The sequence below is a fragment of the Chiloscyllium plagiosum genome, unplaced genomic scaffold (assembly GCF_037043375.1).
Source record: "Chiloscyllium plagiosum isolate Xiang-an unplaced genomic scaffold, Cpla_swu_hap1 HiC_scaffold_6, whole genome shotgun sequence".
In the NCBI taxonomy this organism is placed as follows: Eukaryota; Metazoa; Chordata; class Chondrichthyes; order Orectolobiformes; family Hemiscylliidae; genus Chiloscyllium; species Chiloscyllium plagiosum.
Window position 1 is genome coordinate 58,833,084 of NW_028270144.1, and position 19,767 is coordinate 58,852,850.

At 41.3% G+C, this 19,767-nt stretch overlaps 1 protein-coding gene across 9 annotated transcripts in view; it reads right to left on the bottom strand.

Annotated features, from left to right (window-relative positions):
* LOC122550578 (protocadherin Fat 3-like) overlaps positions 1-19,767 on the bottom strand; it is an 801,871-nt gene that overhangs the window by 613,016 nt on the left and 169,088 nt on the right. For 6 of the 9 annotated variants that reach the window (XM_087988032.1, XM_087988030.1, XM_087988031.1 and 3 more), the window contains exon 3: positions 16,907-16,972. The exons of the other annotated variants lie outside the window; for them this stretch is intronic. The gene's annotated coding sequence lies outside the window, so the exon portion shown is untranslated. The remainder of the gene's footprint in view (positions 1-16,906; positions 16,973-19,767) is intronic. 9 annotated transcript variants of the gene reach the window in all.

The following is a 19,767-nucleotide window of genomic DNA, read 5'->3' on the forward strand; positions in this document are numbered from 1 at the left end:
CAGTGAATCCTCGCCATGGGTCCAGAGGAAGAAAATGTCATCAATATACCTGTTGTACAATGTTGGTTGGAGATCCTGCATAGAGAAGAAATCTTATTTGAACCTGTGCATAAAAATGTTGGCATATTGGGGTGCAAATTTGGTCCCCATGGCTGTTCCGTGTGTCTGGATGAAGAATTGGTTGTCAAAGGTGAAGACATTATGATCGAGGATAAAGTGGATGAGTTGTAGGATGGTGTTTGGAGACTGACAGTTGTTGGTGTTGAGTACGGAGGCTGTTGCCGCGATGGGGGATGCTGGTGTAGAGTGCGGAAACGTCCATTGTGACGAGGAATGTTCCCGGTTCGACTGGTCCGTGGGTGCTGAGTTTCTGTAAGAAATCCGTAGTGTCGCGACAGAAGCTGGAGATCCCCTGTACAATAGGTTTCAAGATGCCTTCCACATAGCCAGAGAGATTCTCACATCGGGTTCCATTGCCCGACACGATGGGACGTCCCGGGGTGTTGGCTTTGTGTACCTTTGGAAGGCAGTAGAAGTCGCCTACACGAGAAGTACGTGGGATAAGGGCACCCTGTACATGGGTTCATGTCACATTACAGGTGATCACCATTGCACTACACACACACGGACACAGGTACACACAGACACCCCCACACACCCTTATAGAGACACATACTCCCAGACGCACCCCCTCACAGACTTAAGACACACTGCACTCTCAACACACACACACACACACACACACAAACACCCCACGACAGACAGACAGACAGACACACAAAGACCCACATGCACACATATTTTGTGGGGTGAATTTGTACTTGCAGAGTTACATTGCACTTTGCTCAAAAACTGCATACATTCATGTAGAGCTCTGAGCTCAAAAACTGCATGAATTTATGTAAAACTCTGATCTCACTTTTTAGATTAGAATCAATCTAAACATCAGGTCATAGACAGAGAACACTGGTGGCTAACACCTTCAACATGTTGCCTAGCTATCACCATTGTTAACAGTTAACCCGAGAATGCAACTTTTAAAAAAGGGTTTTGTGATTTACACATGAAAGAAGTGAAACACTCACTGTATTCTAACAGATGGAAGGCTTAACAGACAATCAATTTTTCAATGTATAATTTCAGTTACATCACACTGCCAATTTTTGCTCTAAATTCTGTGTTACGATCGAGCCCTCCACTATCATCTGATGAAGGAGCGTCACTCCGAAAGCTAGTGTGCTTCCAATTAAACCGGTTGGACTATAACCTGGTGTTGTGAGATTTTTAATTTACCTATCAAGGTTAAGACCATAAGATGGAGCAACAGGATTAAACCAATCAAGTCTGTTCTGCTATTCGATCATGGCTGATATTTCGTGACCCTGTTCTCCTGCCTTCTTGTAAACCTTGATCCACTTATCAATCAAGAACCTATTTATATCGGTCTTAAACATTCTCAATGATTTGGCCTCCACTTGTTGCTGCAAATCAGTTCGACAGATGCAGCACCCTCTGAAGAGATTTTTCCTCATCTCAGTTTTAAAGTGTCATCCCTTCATTCTGAGGCTGTGCTCTCAGGTCCAAGTTTCTCCAAGTGGAATCACTTCTACTTTCAAGGACTCTCAGCATTTTGCAAATTTCAATGAGATCTCCCTTCATCCTTTAGACTTCATTGGGTACAGACCCAGAATCCTCAACTGCTCATAATACAAGCCCTTCATTCCAGAGATCATTCTAGACTGCCTCCAATGCCAGCACATCAATGCTTCGATACAGGGCCTAAACCTGCACAGTATTCAAAATATAGTCTGGTCAGAGCCTTACATAGCCTTAGCAGTATATCCCCATTCATGTATTCTAGAACACTGAATGTTAATGCTGCATTTGCCTTCCGACTGCCAACTGAACATAAATCTTAACCATGACAGAATCCTGAGCAAAGTGTCCCAAGTCCCTTTCTTTGCTTTAGATTTCTAAAGCATTTCCCTGTTTAGAAATTTGTCTAGCTGCTTCCTACCAAAATGCATAATTTGACACTTTCCCATTTTGTGTTCCATTTGCTATTTCTTTACCCACTCTCCTAACCTATCCAAGTCTTTCGGCAGTACCCCTGCTTCCTCAATATAACCAGTGCTTCCAACTAACTGTTATCTGCAAACTTAGCAACAATAAGTTCCTTTCACCATATCGTGAATGTATGACATGAATAATTGTCCCAACACCAACCTTAGTGGACCAAGTTTACACGAATAAACCCAATTGGTTTTCCAACAATTGACACGGATTTAATTTCATTTCCTAATAAGGCAACCCTGTTTCTTCCCCTCCCGCCCCCCACCATTTGTTTTTCCTTTTGATAGGGCATGTATTCTGGGATATTTAGTTCCCAACCTTGATCATCTTGCATATTCAATTAGCCATTGACCTGCCCATCTGACCAAATTTACATTCTCCTGTAACCCAAGACCTTTTTCTCATGCTCAACCACTTGGCCAATCTTCAAAACATCTGCAAACTTGCTTTCCATCCCTCATAACACATTTATCTACACCTTAAAACACATTAACCTTCCACAGAACCAAAAAAAAAACAAATCTTTTTTCCTCCAGTTAAGAGCCCATTACAACGCAACCTTTAAAAGAATGTATTGGTTATAATGTGATTTGACTCCATTAATTTAAATGGTGCAATTACCCGATTTGCACAGGATTGCACAAGAATGAACTACTGCATTGTAGAACTGACTGTAGTATGAACCTTACTGATTCAACTTTTGCACGAACCTCTTTACCAGGCCTCCAACCCAGACTGCCCCAACATCCACCCCTGACCTAGTGTTTTGACATCCTGGCCCAGTCTCACCAACTGACTTGTGACCTCACTGCCCAATTCCTTCCCATATCCTTCTGTCTCACTCCTCAGTGCCCAACTACTGCTGATTTCCCTGCTACACTCTCCACTTCACTCGTCGTTACCCTTTAATCCTGCCACTCTGCCCTCTTGCTTATTTACCTCTTAGCTTTTCAAGTAAGCTTTGAGACATTTAAACACGTTCCAGATAATGGCAGCTTAGATTTGTAGAGGCTGTGGCTTTTGAAAAGATGCAGTGTTGCTCTCCCCAAGGATTCATACACAGTTTGGAAGGATTCTCTGTTCAAATTATGAGGCAAATAACATTCTGCCCTCAAACTTTTCAGGTCTATCTTCCATCAGAGGTTTGAAACCAGGTGAGAGATTGAAGCATTGTTTTCGTGGGTAAGACTGCTAATTGCCATCCCCGTACCTGCCCATCCCTAAGACACCTTAGCCAAGTGATTTGTTCATTGTTCGCCACCATTATTTTAAGGATCTTGCTTCTTTTCTAACTGTTCTCTGGCAATTATGGGTGCTTGCTATTTCTATATCTGCAGCTAAACTCATTTATATTCCCTTTTGAAACTGTGTGACGAATTTGATATTCCCTATAGTATCATCACTGCTATTGCCCTTTGTACAACTCTGCTTTGGAAATCTAATTTCTCTTATTACAAGATTGCCAGGGTTGAACAGTTTGAGCTATATGGAGAGGCTGAATAGGCTGCAGTTGCTTCCCTGGAGCATCAGAGGCTGAGGGATGACCTTATAGAGGCTTATAAAATGAGGGTATATAGAAAAGGTCTTTTCCCTGGGGTCGGGGAGTCCAGAACCAGAACCAGAGAGCATGAATTTAGAGTTGGGAGGGGGAAGATTTAAAGGGACCTAAGGGGCATCCTTTTCATGCAGAGGGTGATGCATGTACGGAATGAGCTGCCAGAGGAAGTGGAGGAGACTGGTACAATTACAGCAGCATTTAAAAGGCATCTGGATGAGTATAGGAATAGGAAGAGTTTAGAGGGATATGGGCCAAATGCAGGCAAATGGGACTAGATTAGTTTCGGATATCTGGTCAGCATCGATGAATTGGATCAAAGGATCGGTTTCAGCGCTGTATGGTTCTATGACTAGATTTGATCAGCGATTGTCAGCATGGCTTTGCCAGAGGGAGGTCATGCATAACAAACATGATTGAATTTTGAGTGGAAGTGATCAGATGCATAGATGAGGGCAGAGCAATTTATGTGGGTTCCACAACAAAGCCTTTGACAAATCTAGGGCATCTTGGCAAGGATCCCAAATTAGTCTGAACAGACTGAAGGCGATGGTAGAAGATGGTAGATGTAGGAACTGGTCCATCTGACAGGGATCAATGCTGAGTTCCTTCCTGTGCAGAATATATATGAATGAAAACAGGAGAATTTTGAGATGAATAATGCTAAGTTTGAGGATGACATGAAGATTAGCAAGGTGGTTAATATTGCGACAGGAAGTCAATTTATAGCAAAATGCAGATGGATTGGTCAGATATGCAGATGGAATTTAATGCTGATAAGGGTGGTGAGGTGATCCACTTTGGAAGTAGAAATAGGACAAGAGAGTATTTAGTGAATAGCAGAATGCTAGGAAGCACAGAAGGTCAGAGGGATTTTGGGTGCTTGTCCACAAATCCTTGAAGGTCGTAAGAGATTAATAATTTCTAAGGATGCATATGGGACACGTGCCTTCAACTGAGGCATAGATTACAAAGAGGGGGGTCATGCTTGAGCTGTACAGAACTTTGTTTAGGCCACAGCTGGAGGTGTGTGTGCAGTTCTGGTCTCCACACTAAGAAAGAATATGATTGCACTTGAGAGGATGCAGAGGAGATTCACCAGGATGTTACCTGGGATAGAGTGGTTTAGCCATGAAGAGAGGAGAGATAAGCTTGGATTGTTTTCTTTGGAGCAGGAAAGGTTGAGGTGGGGGGACCTGGCAGAGGTATATAAAAGATTAAGGAGCAAGTAGAAGGACAAAGCAAATAGGAAATAGCTGTCTCCCTTAATTAAAGAATCAAGAATAAGGGGGCGTAAGTTAAAGGTGAAAGGCAGATGGTTTAGAGAAGATTAAAAAGGAAACCATTTTTCACAGAAGGTGTAGAAATCTAGAATGCATTGCCTGGGAGGGTATTAGGGGTGGGAAGCCTCAACTCTGAAGAAAGCATTGGACTTGAAATATCATAACATTGAAGGTTATGGGCCAAATGCTGGAGTGATTTTAGTGTGGAGAAGACAGAGCAGGGCCAATGGGCCAAAAAGGGACTTTGCTATATGACTACCGGTACTATAATTTTTACACCTCGACCTGCAGTATGGCACACAGCAGAGGTGGCAAACAAGAGACAAAGTTGCTTGTACAGACAGGAAGGGCAGGAGGCACCGCAGCAGATGACTATTTCACTTAGCATTTTCAGGAAGCAACACTCCAGCTTTTGAAAGGATAGGGTAACAAGGGATAACATCATACTTGCTCAGTTTTATAGCTCAACAATTCTCTCACTTCAAGTATTCAAATTCTCCTTTCAAAGTCATTACTGATCTGCTTCTATTACCTTTCAGACACTGCATTCTAGATCATAACTCCATATTAAATCAATTCAGGACCGCCCGTTTCTACCTCCTGCCCAAAATCCACAAACCTGACTGCCCCAGCCGACCCATTGTCTCAGCCTGCTCCTGCCCCACCGAACTCAGCTCTGCATACCTCGACACGGTCCTGTCCCCCTTAGTCCAAGAACACCCCACCTACGTTTGGGACACCACCCACACCCTCCACCTCCTCCATGATTTTCACTTCCCTGGTCCCCAACGCCTTATCTTCACCATGGACATCCAGTCCCTGTATACCTCCATCCCCCATCACGAAGGACTCAAAGCCCTCCGCTTCTTCCTTTCCCGCTGTACCAACCAGTACCCTTCCACCGACCACCACCTTCGACTGACTGAACTGGTCCTCACCCTGAACAACAACTCTTTCCAATCCTCCCACTTCCTCCAAACCAAAGGAGTAGCCATGGGCACCCACAAGGGCCCCAGCTATGCCTGCCTCTTCGTAGGATATGTGGAACAGTCCATCTTCCGCAGCTACACTGGCACCACCCTTCACCTTTTCCTCCGCTACATCGATGACTGTATCGGCGCTGCCTCGTGCTCCCATGAGGTTGAACAGTTCATCCACTCAAATTTACCTGGACCGCCTCAAACTCCTCCCTCCCCTTCCTAGACCTCTCCATTTCTATCATCTCGGGCGACCGAATCAACATGGACATTTACTATAAACCGACCGACTCCCACAGCTACCTAGACTACACCTCCTCCCACCCTGCCCCCTGTAAAAACGCCATCCCATATTCCCAATTCCTTAGTTTCCGCCACATCTGCTCCCAGGAGGACCAGTTCCAATACTGTACAACCCAGATGGCCTCCTCCTTCTAAGACTGCAATTTCCCCCCAGATGTGATCGACGATGCTCTCGACCGCATCTCCTCCACTTCCCGCTCCTCCGCCCTTGAGCACCACACCTCCAATCGCCACCAGGACAGAACCTCACTGGTCCTCACCTACCACCCCACCAACCTCTATGTACGTCGTATCATCCGTCGTCATTTCCGCCACCTCCAAACGGACCCCACCACCAGGGATATATTTCCGTCACCCCCCATCAGCGTTCCGAAAAGACCACTCCCTCCGTGACTCCCTTGTCAGGTCCACACCCCCCACCAACCCAACCTCCACTTCCGGCACATTCCCCTGCAACCGCAAGAAATGCAAAACTTGCGCCCACACCTCCCCCCACTGACTTCCTTCCAAGGGATCCTTCCATATCCGCCACAAATTCACCTGCACCTCCACACACATCATTTACTGCATCCGCTGCATCGATGTGGCCTCCTCTATATTGAGGAGACAGGCAGCCTACTTGCGGAACGTTTCAGAGAACACCTCTGGGACACCCGGACCAACCAACCCAACGGCTCAACATTTCAACTCCCCCTCCCACTCCACCAAGGACATGCAGGTCCTTGGACTCCTCCATCGCCAGACCATAGCAACACGATGGCTGGAGGAAGAGCGCCTCATCTTCTGCCTAGGAACCCTCCAACCACAAGGGATGAACTCAGATTTCTCCAGTTTCCTCATTTCCCCTCCCCCCACCTCGTCTCAATCCCAACCCTCGAACTCAGCACCACCTTCCTAACCTGCAATCTTCTTCCTGACCTCTCCACCCCCACTCCGGCCTATCACCCTCATCTTAACCTCCTTCCACCTATCATATTTCCAACGTCCCTCCCCCCTACCTTTTATCTTAGCCAGCTTGGCACCCACTCCTCATTCCTGAAGGAGGGCTCATGCCCGAAACGTTGATTCTCCTGCTCCTCGGATGCTGCCTGACCTGCTGCACTTTTCCAGCAACACATTTTCAGCTCTGATCTCCAGCATCTGCAGGCCTCACTTTCTCCCACATTAAATCAACCCTCCCTACAATGCACCTAAAGCCACCTGTAAATCGACCACAGCATTTCAGAGGAAAACCTCTGCTGGCCAGGCAGCACATAAAACTTTTGATTAAAATTTTAGTTCAGTTCAATGCTGATTGAAGGGAGCTCTTGTGTCCCCTTATAAATCTGGTAGTTTGGCAGTTTCAAGCCCACCATACATTAGGTCAGCCAAATGTATTACATCATATGGAAGGCAGTAGGAGTTTACAAAACTGGAGATAGAAATCATCTTCCATTGTTGTATGATAGATTAAACAGTCACAATGAGGGAGAGGTAGAATTGGAACCAGAGTCTGCATGATGCACAGCTTGTAAACAACAGAGTTCACTTGGAAAACCATTGCTGGGACAGTGGATACAATTGGCTATATAGGTGCAGTGTTATGTTTGAAGCCAAAAGTTCAGCTGTTGGCAATGTTTAACTGGAAGCAATTACAGCTCATGCAAGATTGACATTGGACAAAAAACAAACAAACAGTCTAATAGCATAAAAACAGTAGTGGAACCAAAAAAGGTGATGAAATAATAAAAAGTTTGTTGTTAGCTTCATAAACCCAGAAGCTGACCCCATGTCTACACATGATATTGCTGAATAGTAGCCAGTTGGTGAGAAAAAGGAAATACTTGATCAAAGAGGGGAGCACTCCTAAGGGGATAGTTACTGTTAGAAAGTGAAGACATTGCGCTGATGTAAGAATGGGCTCCGAGACACGGGCATAACATTAGATGATGATACAGTGAACCCTATCTGTAGAAATGTTAAAGAACAAGAAAGAGAATGTAGCCATGCCATGAAGTGTGCTGGAAACGTATGCTTTAGGGAAGTGGAAATAGATACAAAATTGCAAAGTGATAATGAGATGAAAGCTTAAACATAATTTGATAGAACTTGATGTTAAATCTACATTGCGTAATAGACAGTTATTTTCAAAATCTAAAAATAAAAAAGTTACAAAACAATTATAGGAATTAAAAATATGAGAGCTGGAGTAGAACATTCAGTCCCTTGAGCCCGCTTTGTAATTCCAGGTCTCAGCTCTTCATCCAATCTCAATGACACAATCCTAGTCTAAACATTCTGAAGATTCAACCTTTATGAGAGGATTCTAAATTCTAAATCACAGAAAACACTACTGCTAGCTTGGTATTAGCTCATAGCCCTAATAATAGCAGAAGGATTTATAATCATTGACAGGGTGGGAGAAGACAGTGAGAATAAGATTAAGGTGGCAAAAGCATCTGATCAATTTGATAAGAACAGTCACAATTAATTATCAATCTTTGTCTCATTCCAAATGTTAAAATGGTCTCCTTCTGATCCCTTTACATCATGCTGACTACTCATCTTTTGCCAGATGGAACAATTATGTTAACCCTTTTACAGAACTCAATTTCAGCAGTAAACCTATGTCACCAACATGGAATGTGCAGCAGCTGGTTCTAAGATATCACCAGAGCCAAGCAGCAGGTGACTAGTTAACTTTTCAGTTGAAGGTGAATGTTTGTGAAGAAAATACTTGCCAGTTAAAATGGTCTTTCATATAATGCCATTAAAGTTTTATTTTTCACAAGGATTTAAAAAGGATTTGATTGGAACACAAATAATCAACCTATTGGATACTTAGCTCCACATGTTTACAGTTTGAGCTACAAAGATAGGCTGGATCTTTTTCAGTGGAGTGTAGGAGGCCGAGGGGTGACCTTGGAGGCTTACAAAATTTGAGGGGCATAGATAGAGTGAGGGGCAATTGTCTTTTCCCTTTAGTGGTGGTGGTATTGGTGGAAGGGGTGAGTGGGAATTTCAAAACTAGGGGGGAATACTTTTAAGGAGACAGGAGAAAGATTTAAAAAAAGGACGAGGGGCAACTTTTAAAAAAGAAAAGTGGTTCAAAATGTGGAATGAACTGCCAGAGGAAGTGGTGGATATAGGCACACTTATATTCAAAAGACATTTGGATAAGTACATCAACAGGAAAGGTTTGGAGGTTTATTGGCCAAACGCAGGCAGGTAGGACTGGTTTGGTTTAAGAACATGGTCAATGTGGACTAGTTGGACTGAAGGGTCTCTTTTTGTGCTATATGAATCTATGACAAAATAGGAAGGTTTATTTGCTGTACTTTATAGATTCAATTTCAAAAAGGACACAAGGTGGATACAGATGGACATAGATAGGTTCAGTGAGGGCAAAAATCTCAGATGATTGAGTATATGAAGTTTTCCCACTTTAGCAGGAAAAATAGAAAATGTGGAATATTACTTAAACGGAGAATGCCTACAACACCTAACAGTAGAGAGGTCTCCATGATCTGTTGCAGGATTGACAAAATGTTAGTAATCAAGTAATTAAGTCAAATGGACAAGGGATATTGACCATAAAAATAAGGATTTATGCTTCAATTATATGGAGCATTGGTGTAGCCACATATGGAGTACTCCATATTAAGGGATAGATGTGAATGCACAAAAGGTTCGAGGGCATTTATTAGATTCATACATAGAATAAGTAGACTGTCTTAGGAGGACAAGAAACATCAAAAATAAATAGCTTGCAAAGCTGAGCAGGTCTGCAATAAGGCATTGACTTTCTCAGGTCTGCAACTTATGATACTGCAAGTCTCCAACTCTAACTTTTTAGGTCATTCATGGGATTAGGGCATTGCTGATTGGTCCAGCATTTCCTGCCCATCTCTTGGCTAATTTCTGGGCAGTTGAGAGTTAACCACACTGTAGGTCTGGACTCACGTAGGCCAGACCAGATAACAATGGCAGTTTCCTTCCAGCTGAGGGAACCAAATGGGTTTTCTTAACAATCAGCAATGGGTTTGGGGTTTTTCGGCTCTTAATTCCAGATTTTTATCCAATTCAATTTCCACTATCTGCCATGGCAGGATTCAAACAGAATCTCCAGAATATTACCTGGGTCTCTGGATTAACAGCCCATTGATAATACCACAAGGCCATTGCGTCCCCAAATAACTTCATACCAACAAGATATAAGTCTGGAATTATCCTACCCTCTCCAATTATTGTTCTATACATAAATGATATAGAAATGAAAATGTGGAAGGAACATTAAGCAGGTTTGAAGATGACGCAAAAATTGATCAAGTGGTTGTGTCGGCTACTGGAAGATATAGATGGGCACAGCAGTAGCAGATAGTATTCAACACTGAGAAGTGAGAGGTGATGCACTTTGGAAGAGACAAGATAAGGGAGTATTTAATGAAAGGCAGGACAATGAGTAGCTTAGAAAAAGAGGGATCTTAGGATAATTATTCACAGATACTGGAGGTCAGTAGAGTATGTGAACAGTCTAGTTATGGAGGCATATGAGATATTTGCTTTCATCAGTCATGGCAAACAATATAACAGCAAGGAGGTAATGCTGAGAGTCTTACAGAGCATTGGTAGGGCCCTAAGTGGAGCAGTTCTGGTCACCTCACTACAGGAAGGATGTGAGGTCACGAGAGGGTACAGAGGAGATTCACGAGCATGTCACCTGGGATGGAGCAGTTGATCTAAGGATAGATTAAATAGGCTTGGATTGTTTTCTTTACAAGAGTGAAGACTGATGGGAGACAGGATTGAGGTGTATAAGATTATGAGGGGGGTATGGTCAGGCCAAATAGAGAGCAGCTGTTTCCCTTGGTTGAGGGGCCAATCACAAGAGGGTATAGTTTTAAAGATAACAGGCAGGAGATAGAGATTTTCAAAAAAAAAATTTCACTTAGCAGGTGGTGGGAATCTGGAATGCATTGCCTCAGAAGGTAGTGGAGGCTGGAAACCTTACAAACTTTTAAACATACTTGGATGAGTATTTCAAATATCAGAAAATTCAAGAATATTGGGCAAGTGTATGAAATTAGAATTAGTACACTTTTAGTGGTAGTTCCATTGGTGTAGACTTAATTGGCCAAAGGGCCTTTTTTGCACGGTATGAATCTATGGATTCCCTCCCCTCCAAGACCCTTCGTAAAATCTTGGTTTACTAGTGGCATTTAAGTTGTTGCCCAAATATCTGCTTTTTTGGCTCAGTGTCCAGTGTGGTGGCTGGAAAAGCACAGCAGGTCAGACAGCATCTGAGAAGCAGGAAAATCAATGCTTTGGGCAAAAGCCTTTCATCAGACTCAGTTTTACTTTGGCCTTGTACTCTTCTGTGGGGCTCTTCGAACACTGCATATGAAAAACTGCTCTTAAGAAAGTAGTGACTGTGATACATTCAGCTGAATTGAAGGAAGCAGTGATACAAAACAAATTAGGCTTGCCTTAAATGACCTACAATAGATCATCTCAGCACTGTAGGCAATCCATTTGAAATAGAAAAGAATCAGAAAAGCATTTTGGGTAACAAGCTTTATGGTTTTCATACAGAAAAAATAGATACTTGTGATTGATTACAATAAACATTGATAAGATACACTTGGATGTTAATGTTAACAGCTAACTGATTTAGATTTACTCAGATTAAATTTAAGTTCTAATGGTTAAATTAATTTCCATTTACTCACAGTATTGTTTGATTTTTTGTGTTCTCATTAAACATGATAGAATCAGTTATGATACAGGCCTTTTGAAGTTTTTGGTAGAGCTGTTCAATTAGTTCCATACTCAATCACTTTCCCCACAACTTTGTGATTACTTACCATTCCTCAACTATTGAATCATTTTCTTTTGATTATTATTGTTGGATTCATCCTTTCAGCCCAGAGTATTCTAATCACAACTCTTCAGTAAACAAAGTGTCTTCTTAGCTGATCCTCTTGTCAATTACTACACATCTAAGTGGGCAGCACGGCGGTTAGCACTGCTGCCTCACAGTGCTAGAGACCCGGGTTCAATTCCTACCTCAGGAAACTGTCTGTGTGGAGTTTGCACATTCTCCCAGTGTCTGCGTGGGTTCCCTCCAGGTGCTCCGGTTTCCTCCCACAGTCCAAAAATGTGCAGGTTAGGTGAATTGGCCATGCTAAATTGCCCGTAGTGTTAGGTGAAGGGGTAAATGTAGGGGAATGGGTCTGGGTGGGTTGCTCTTTGGAGGATCAATGTGGACTTGTTGGGCCGAAAGGCCTGTTTCCACACTAAGTAATCTAATCTGATCCATCCACGTCATCTAGTCTACAGACTTGATTGCCATTGGAATCATGTCTTCTGTAATCAGTCTATTAAAATATTTTAGATTTTGAACAATTCTTTTCCAAACCTTCAATCTTTCTTGCTCAAACAGTTGCTTCTCTAGTCTCTCCAAATCGTTGATGCCCCTCAATCTTTGATAAAATTCTAATAAATCTTCCTACATGCCTCCAGAACCTTAAAACCATTCCTGAAGTATGCTGTCCAGAATTAAGCAAATATTTCAGTTGAGGCCCACCACTGTTTTACAAAAGTTTTAATAAAACTTCCTTTGTGTGCATCCTTTAACCACAACATAGTACTTGATTTTCCAGCATGACAGATAGCATTACCCCACAAAATGGTGACTGTGGTGCATGCATGCACTTAAGGTATGAGCTATGCCAGCCACAATTGACAGCATTTGCACGTGCTTTGAGTCTACCAATATTATGTTGAGGCAGCAGATCATGATCAAACAGTGCTGGTGCTGCCCTTTGGGCTCAACACATGAGCTACGTGTTTGCCTAGCCTCCGACAATTAAATATACATTTAAAAAAAAGAAATGCACCATAGTACCTTAAAGGATCAGTTGTTTTCAGGGGTCATGCTGATTGAGAGCACCAGTAGAAATCAAAGTGGGAGGGAGCAGGCCAGAATGGACACTAGTAGAGTGGTAATAGTGGAAGGAATAATTATGAGAATGCCATGTTGTCATTGCACGGAGGAATCACCACTTTCAAAGTTGCACAATGGCCATATTCAAGTATCTCTAGCCATGGTAGCACAGTTTCAGCTCACACAACAGTCATCTGAGTTTTCACTGCTATATCCAGTATTTCGTGGTGACTATTTATGCTGTAATGTAAATCAACAGATGATTATGTCCATCATTGTTATAATGGAGTTAGCCAACATGTTGTTGAAAAGGATACGCTCCAAGACGTACACATACAACCCAGTATTAATTATGCACAGGACTATTTTCACTGACATTGACAGGAGGATTCAGGCAGATCTGAATGCACCAAGTATTTCAGTGCTCATAGCTAACAAACTTATTCAATAGTCAGCACCAAAGCCTCATCCTCTAACAGAATTCACATGCAACCTTGCCTTTCAGCAAGCTTGTACCTATACTTAAGTTTCCTACTCTGACCACAGACCACTTATGCTCAATATCCCACTATCTGCGAATCCTGCCTCGAAGCAACTGTTTTGAGGTACATACAATGCCTGGAGTGCATTGCCAGAGGTGGTGGTGGAAGCAGGCAATAGCATTCAAGAAACACCTGGTCAAATACACAAATAGGAAAGGAATAAAATGGACAAATGGTTCTGTAAGCAAAAACAGTTTTAATATAAGGACAAAATGTATTGACACAGGCTTGGAGGACCAAAGGGCCTGTCCCTGTGCTGTGTTATTCTTTGCTCTTTAATTAATGCTAGCCTTTCATAATTTGTGCAGTGCACCTACCATGGTTACAGACCAATTATAAAAGTTATCATGAAGTTTCCAGTCCAGAGAATGTTCAAATAGGTTTGTGGCACATTGTGATCCCAACACCTGTTTCACAGCTTAGAATTTCATGCCTTTTGCCTCTATTAATAAAGCCTTATCACTACTGCTTCACAGCACCCTAGACCTGGGTTCAATTCCATTTTCAGGCATCTGTCTGTTTGAAATTTGCACAACTGTGTCTGGATGGGTTTCCTCCCACAATCCAAAAAACCTCCAGGTAAGGTCAATTTGCCATGTAGGGATTTAAAAAAAATTCTTAACAGTTTCTAAACTTTTCATACTATGAAAACTTTAGATACACACTCCTAGACCTCTGTTCCTGCAACCACTTTAACATTTAAAATTGCACCATTTCACATTACCTATCATTATTCCCACCAAAATAAATCACTTCACAATTCTCTGCATTAACCTACATCCATCATGTCTGCCGTTTCAAAGTCAGTCATTGATTTTGTTACTATACTTCCAAGTTGTGAATTACTAGTGCCCTATTAACTCAAATTCAGATCATTGATATATCAATAAAAGCAAGGCTTCTAGTATTGATCCCAGGTGAACACCACTGCATATTTTGCTCCATCTGCAACCAACCTTTCATCAAGACTCAACTAATACTGTATCCCCATGGTCATTGTTCTTGTGACTCAATGGGCTTTAATTTTGCTGACAAGCCTATTGTGCGAGTGCATTTTCATAAAGCTTTGTGAAAATGCAAATATGTCAGTTGTGCTGCACACATCAATACTACAATTTTTTCGACGTTATTAAATCATGACTTGTTTTGCACAAATCCAGCACTCTGTCCCAAACCCCATATCCAAGAACTGAAAGAATGTGGCTGAAGCCTCTGCAATTTCCAGCCTTACATCCAAAAGGGAAATAGGATGCAAAATTTCAGCCTTCTTTCCTCTGTCATTAGCTCCAACGAGGAACATGAATTTTAAATATTTCTTCTGCCTGAAAAAAAATGTTCTTCGCCTCTGATGTCTCTTATCCTGGCATCAAGATACTAATACATCATACAGGTCTCAACAATTAAATACCCAATTACCTACACGTTATGCTTTGTTGTTCCCACAATAGTGGTTCTTTGCAAAGTCTCAGCCTTCAGTCTTTTGAGCTAGCATCACCTGCAGTATTCAGTACTGAACAGTGGCATCAAGTACCTTGGACTGGATCGGAGGTCTTACAAGAGGAGTGTAATGAGGTAGTAGGTATATGTTGGTAAGAGTTTTCCAATGTCTAGATTCCGGAAAGGTTTCAGACTGTAAAACAGCAAACATAACTTCTCTATTCAAGGAAAGAAACAAAACTGGAAAATATAGTGAATTAGCTTGACATCTATTGTAGTGAAGGTGTTAGAATTAGAGAGATTAACGTTGCAGAGAAAAACGCAAGGTAGTCAGGAAAAATCAGCATGCTTTGGAGAAAGAAAAATTATACTTAATGAACTTATTGCAATTCTTTTTAAGAAATAACATGCACTGTGGATAAGAGTAAACATGCAGACATACGACACTTGGATTTCCAGAAAGCATTTAACAAGTTGCTCTGTAAAAAGATAAAGTGCAAAGCAGGAGTGTGATATGAGGTGGCCAATTTTTCACAAGGAAAGATTAGCTGGCTCACGAAAAATAGGTACGCAAAAGGGTCTGTTTATGATTTGCATTTTATAACGTTAAGTTGCACAGATCAGAGACCCTCGGCATTTTACACCTGTATCAATGATTTAGGTAAGTCAAAGGCATGATGACAAAGATAGGTAGAAAAGCATGTTGTGAAGATGTCCTAAAGAGATTTCAGAAAGATAGAAATAGATAAAGTCTGGATGATGAAGTATAATGTGGACACGTGAAACTGTTTACCTGAAGGCAAAAGAATAAAGAATTACTTAAACAGAGAATGACTAGAGAATTCCAAGTTGCAGAGTTCTAGGTGTTCTACTATAGGAGTCATGAAAAGATAACATTCAGGTACAGCAATTAAGTAAAACTCAAAATTAATGGAATGCCATCTTTTATTACAGAAGGAATTAAACAAAATTGAGATTATGAATTGAGTTATACAGGACATTGGACAATTTTAATCTGCTCATTGAAGGAAAAAAATGTAAATATATTCAGACCGTTTAGAGAAGGTTCACTAGATTGATACCAGGAACAAGCAAATGGTGCTAGAAAGGTTGGACAGATTCAGTTTAAGTTTGCTAGAGTTTAAAAGGGTGAGGGGTGACTTGATTGAAGTATAGAAGATCTGGAAAGGTCTTGACAAGGTAGACATGTAAAAGATAAGTCCTTTTTAGATGAAACCAGAACTAAAATGCACTATTTTAAAATTTGTGGCTACCTTTTTTTAAGGGCAGAAATCAGGATTTTCTTTTCTCCCTGAGCGAGACATATCTCAAATGATGCTGGTTGGTGGGGGTCAATTGTTTTTACAGGAAGAGGCAGATGGATTTTTGTGGTAGGGGAAAATCAAACTGTTCAAAGGTAGACCGGAATGTGGAATTTGAAACAAACAGATTAATTCAGGTCTTATTACATGGAAATGGTTTTGTGGGATCAAACTAGCCTAATTTGTACATTCATATGATTTATTTAAAAATCTAACATAATTGTGACATTCAAAGAAGATTTACATTTGTGGATTTACTAAAATTTGGTTCAGGAATAATTTGTACACAAAATGCACAGCCTTTTACAGACAGATAGAGCACTTTAGAAAATTTCCAAATGCTGGATAATTGGTGCATGTTCTTATATTTGTGTTTCATTTTGTAGCTTTTTTTCTTAGAATTTACATGTGAAAGTGTTAAATTAAACACTGCATTTAACAACGAAGGTGTCAGACATACTTGCAAACAAAAAAGACACTGAACAATACCTTCAGTAGTGCTCAAGGACAAAGAATGACTGAAGCACACGCTTTAGGATCTGGTTCCAATCTTGCCTGAGGAAATAAAGGAATCATTTTGAAAAAGTTCTCATGGGATTTTCTTTTCAAAACCAAGGCCAAGGAATACCACTTACTTTAACATTTTCAGATTAGTTTAACTTAATATGCTAAAACTGCAAAGCCAAAATTACAAGGGACTAACAAGGTGACCACCATTTCAGCCATCTCTAGCAGGACACCACCAGACATATTCCCCTCCTCTCCAGTCAGCCTTCTGCAAGGACTGTTCCCTCAGACATTCTGGCCAACTCTTCCTTCACTCCCATCACCACCACCACCCCGCCCCCACAATGCAATCACAGAAAAAGTGTACCTACCTATTTACTTTGCTTCTCCACAGAATCCAAGGGCCCAAACACACCTTTCAAGTGAAGCAGCACTTTACCTGCACTTCCCCCAATCTTGTCTACTGCATTTGTTGCTCACAATGTGGTCTCCTCTACACTGGGAAAATGAAGTAGAGACTGGGTGACCACTTCACAGAACACCTCCATACTGTCCACAGACTCAGAGCTTCCAGGTATCTGCCACTTCTGTCTCAGGCTTGCTGCAGTGCTTCCAGCAAAACTCGGCACAAGTTGAAGAACAGCACCTCATTTTCCACTTGGGAACTCTACAGCCTTCTGGACTCAAAAGGCGGCAATATTAAGGGCACCTTCTCCTATATCCTTACCTGAACACCCACACACTAGGCCTTGTTATCGCATGCAATTGTCCCCAATAGTAGCTGTTCATTCTCCTGGGCTGAGTGTTATCCACTCCTTTGTCTGTTCAACTGTTCTTCTCTCTTTGGACTCTACTGCCATGTGTCATTTACTCCCCCATACACCACATCCCCCACCACAGTTCTGTTGAGATTTTCCAACGATTTTTTTGTTCCTATTTACTCTGGCTATCATTTGAGCTATACAATGTCCTAATTGGAATCAACTTTTAGCAATTTCCTCAATATAATACCCAGCTGAATTAGAAATTCCCTAACCTTTGCCTATCTCTGGTTGACCTCCAAACAACCTTTAGATTAGTCATTTAGAATTTGTATTTTCATTTGAAGTGGGTTTTACTATCTTTCATGGTTTAATGAATGTTTTTAAATGCAGATTTATGCTCTATAGTTTGCAAATACTGTAAACATCATATTGATGTCTTTGGCCAAATAATTGCACCTGGTTTATGTTAACTGGCTAGCCACTCAAGACTGAAAAATGTTTTGCTAGAAGAGCGCAGGTCAGACAGGAGAATCGACATTTCGGGCATAAGCCACTCAAGACATCAACTTTTTAAAAGGTCCTAAGATTGCTTTAATTGCACAACTGTCTAGGGTTAAATACATTATTTTCTGACTACCATGAAGTAATCCCTCCTTATCCAATCCAAAATATGCTCAGCAATCCCAAAGCCTCAACCTTAATAATGTATGTATAACATTTTGTAAAAAAGGTCTTTGCAAATCAAGATACAAAATAATGTAAAGTTTTGTCATCCACCAACTTAACTGCCTCCTTAAATGAATTCTACAGCAGTAAGAGGGACAATTTCTGTAACCATGCCAAAATGTTCATTAAACTCCTCTCTGCTCAGGTAGTACAATGCATATGTCTAATAAGATTCCTTCTAGCAGGCTATACAGCTCTGAAGTGAAGGTAATGAGCAAATAAACTTTCGACACAGTGTGGTCGATGTTTAGAACACTTCCACAAATGGCAGTTGATGCTAGATCAGTTGTTAATTTTAATTGAGATTAGATACATTTTTAAGTAAAAAGGTATTAATGACATGGGCAAACAGCAGGTATGAGGAGTTAAACTATATAATGATTAAGTCATGGAACAGACTCAAGTACAGTAAATATGGAACTAGTCTAGACTACTCCTGTACCTATGTTCTCTTGGTAGATATTTTGCTACCAACCTGTTCAGACAAGTTGGGATTCACTGCTGGAGCAGGTAGAACTTGAACATGGGCTCTCTGACTCAGACATGGCCAATGCATCGCAGAAGCTGTAGCTATTTCCCTTTTATATCTACTGGGGCATTTAATCACTTAACCCAATCACCTGATTAGCTACACATATTAGCTGTACCATTTATAAGGTCACATGTTTACTATTACAATCAGTGCAGCATATTACTCTTCTAGAAACTATCATTTCATAAGTCAATTTTGGCATATTATACACTGTACAAGTCACAAATCATGCATTCCTAGAATTCAGTTTCATAACCTGCATGTCCAAAATTCAGTAGTGCATAGATGACCAACACTGAGAAAACAGAGATGAACGTGCAGGGATAGAATTGAAAGTCATGGCTGGAAATGGTATAAATCTAACAATGGATTCCCACAAAATGGAATACTGATGAAGGTACTGACATAGTCAACTGCATCAACATACATATGGTTTTTCAGACAGGGGACGATTTAAGCAATTGCTTAATGAAAGGGAAGGGAGAAAGAGCAATAAAAAGTGAAGACCTACGAATGTGAATTAAAGCCAGGAAGATCGACACTCAAGTGATACACTGACCTCCAAAGTTCTGTTAACAGCATCTTCCAAACCTGTAACTATTACTACTTAAAAAGACAACAAGTGTACTGCACCACCATGTTGTTTCCTTCCAAACCCCACACCATTCTTAAACTAAATTCTTTTGCTGGTGAGTCAAAATCCTGGAACTCTCATCTGACAAAACTGTGGGGTACCTTTGCCTCACGGACTTCAGCAGCTCACCAATATCTTCAAGGGTAATAAGAATTGGGTAATAAATCCTTGTCAAACCAGCTACATC